The sequence below is a fragment of the Oryctolagus cuniculus genome, chromosome 3, assembly GCF_051225735.1.
Source record: "Oryctolagus cuniculus isolate XC-2025 breed Fujian yellow rabbit chromosome 3, ASM5122573v1, whole genome shotgun sequence".
NCBI lineage: Eukaryota > Metazoa > Chordata > Mammalia > Lagomorpha > Leporidae > Oryctolagus > Oryctolagus cuniculus.
The window spans coordinates 22675282-22678303 of record NC_142869.1 but is presented as its reverse complement, the minus strand read 5'-3'; positions in this window follow the sequence as shown (position 1 = coordinate 22678303).

The window sequence follows — 3022 nt, the reverse complement described above, 5'->3', positions numbered from 1 at the left end:
GCATGTGTCTCTTGCCTGAGTCCTTGGGGCCACCGTAGGGGATGCACTCCAGAGGGCTCCTGAGCCTCCTTCTTGGACTCCTGGGAAAGTGGGGAAGATGCATCTCGGCTCCCCATTCGTGATAGAGGGAGAAGAATTTTCTCAGTCCAGACCCGTCCCCAGGAATCTGGCCTTTCCCTGCTTGGGCTCCCGGGGCCAGCGGCCAGGGCGGGGTGGGCTCCTGGCCCCTGAAATGAAGAGAAGCTGTCCTGCTCTGGTCAAGCATTGCAGCTCAGGCCAGGAGGAAGAGCATGGCCTACCATGGATTTGCTTATTCACAAAGCTGTCGCCACTGAGAATAAAGGCTGCACTCTCTGGGTGTTGAAGGGGCAAATAGCCATCTTGCCTGCAGATTGGCCAATGTTACCTGCAGATAAAGGGCTGTGTGTGGGCAGAGGAACGCAGGCTGAGAGATTGCACACACAGACACAGCAGTGTTCAAGGCTCCATTCCTTAAGCAAGGTTCCACAGCCGAGCTCCATCACTTGGTTCTGCTGGTCCCAGCCCTCAGTGCTTTGCAGTGGGAGGTGGGGGGGGCAGGCTCAGGCTCAGAAGCTCCTGTGCACCCCCATCCCCTGCTCAGCCCAGAGGTGGATCGTTCTGGACACGGAGCAGGGGCTGCTCCAGTAGTTTCGCCCACTCGCCCTCTGAGCGTCCATCTGTCTAGCAAGTCTGGAGAGGCAGAGGGGCACCGTGGAGTGCGGGTGGGGGGTGCTACTAAGTGTGAGGTGAGCTGTCCCCTGGTACAAGAAAACCAGAGCCCAAGAACAGGCAGATCCCTGCCAGGAAGGAGTATCCTTGGCTACACGGGGGCCAGGCCAGCTGCAATCAGCTGCCCAGAAATGCATTAATTCGATTAATCCTCCTGAATCTGTACAGGAGGCATTAAAGTGAGTTCCATTTTACAGATGGGGCACAAGCTCCCAGATTCTTCAGCCTCACCGCCCAGGGCTGGGGTACCAAGACCTGAGTGTGGTTACTGCTCAGCCCCGAAGTTACACTGCCCCCTGTAGGTGGAGGCAGGAGAAGGTCCGAAGCTCTGGAACCCTGAGATCCACAGTCCCCACATGGGGTCTGAGTTCCTTCCATCCTGCTGATGGGCATTCCTGCCACTCAGCCCTTCTCCCCCACCCCCGTTCCCTCAGCTGCTGTGTAGAGAAGCCGGCATCCAGGCCAGCTGTCCCGGGTGGGGCAATCCAAACCTGCTCTCACGGGAGGCACAGCGGTTCTCAGCCTTAGCTAACATCGGAATCCACTGAAAATAACTGATGCCAGTGTCTCACCCTCGGAGATTCTGATCTAATTAGGGGAAGGGCAGAGCTGGGGCAGGGTAAGGGGAGGAGTCTGGGTAGGGTTCTTTAAAGGTTCCCAGGTTGTTCCGTGGAAGAGTCTGGGACAGCTGAGAAGGCTGGGAGCCTCACCCAGTCTGTTGCTGGGGGGGTTACACCACTTGCTTCCTCTGAGTCAATATCCCTCATCTGTGTAATGGGCATAATTCCAGTCACAGTGGTATCAGTATGACTATGGACGTGAAGGTGCTTTGGAAACAACAGGAGGGTACCAAGGGGGAGGGATTATCGCTGGGGCAGCTGCTGGCCCCAGTGTTGCTGGCTTGCTTAGGTCCTCTCTAAGCATTTTGCAGAGGGCTTCCCTTCCAAGGGTGCCACGGCCTCTGGGCCCATTTGCACGTCCCACATGTAAGCAGCACCTCTACTGTGACTCCAGTTGCAAGGACCTCACTGGATGATGTCACCTGTGGCCCAGATACACTGCTGCTGTTTGCACCCAGTGGCATGTCGAGCAGATCCTCCTGGAACTCGCTGTGCCTTTCACGTTTAAGCCTGGCTATTGCCAGACATCGGACTATAGTGGCACCGTGTGGCGGTTTGGGGAACTGCAGCTGTGTTTACCTCCGGCCTTGGGGAGTCGGCTGCGGCCCTTGGGGAAGGTTATTGGACTTAGGAATTCACCGGCCTGATCCTGGACCACTGGCATGTCACTCCCAGGAAGAGACTTGGGAAGCTTCCTTTAAATACACCTTCTGTGTGATTCTTACATAGGACGGTGACTTCATTTGTACATTTGAAAGTAGGAAGTCCCCCAGTTCAGAAATTATTAAGAATTTCCAGGCAGGGACAGTAGAGCATTAAACCGAGCATAGATCCCGTGTGTCTGCACAAGTCCCAGGCTCTTTCTTAAGCAGCCTGGATTTGGGAAGTTACTGTTCAGTGTGTCTTGGATGCCGGTTACCTACGAGGGGTTGTCAAGAGCATGGGCTTGGGGCAGAATCAGAACTCTGCTACTTGTGTGTGCATTTCTAATCTGCATGAGTCCCATTCACTTCACCTTGACACAGCAGTGTGATTCCAATGTCAGAGGCCTGTGGTGAGGGGAGGAAGCCATCCCTGCCAGCTTGCCAGAACTCCTCAGTGTAGCTTTCTCCCTCCTAGGTGCGGGGGAGGGCATCCTGTGAGTCAGCTTGCATCGCTATAACAAAGCACATGGCCCAGGCTACTTGGGAAGCAGAGAGGTTCCTGGGGCTCACGGTGCTGGGGATTCCAAGTGCAAACGGCAGAGCTCTGTGGCTGCAGGCACATAGAGCAACGGTGAGAGCTTCTGCAGGAGCGAGGAACAGGGAGAGGCTGGGTGGGGCCAGACTCAGGCTCTCATCACAGCCCTCTCCTGAGAACCTCTGGGGGCCTAGCAGGGCTCGCTCTAGAGGACACAGCCCCAGTGACTTGGGGACCTCGTCCAGGTCCCAACACTGCCACCTGGGGGCCAGGGTTCTGATCATAACGGACCCTTGGGGAACACTCCAGCGAACCAGAAACCCAAACCACAGCAGATCCGGGGCTGAAGGCTGCCGTTCCAGCACAGGGAGACAGGTTGCCTAGAGATGATCGGCAGGTGGAGGGACGTGACAGGCGAGCACCCTCCAGTGGAGGCTGCAGGTGCAGTCAGGCTGAATATCCGTCCAAGTGTG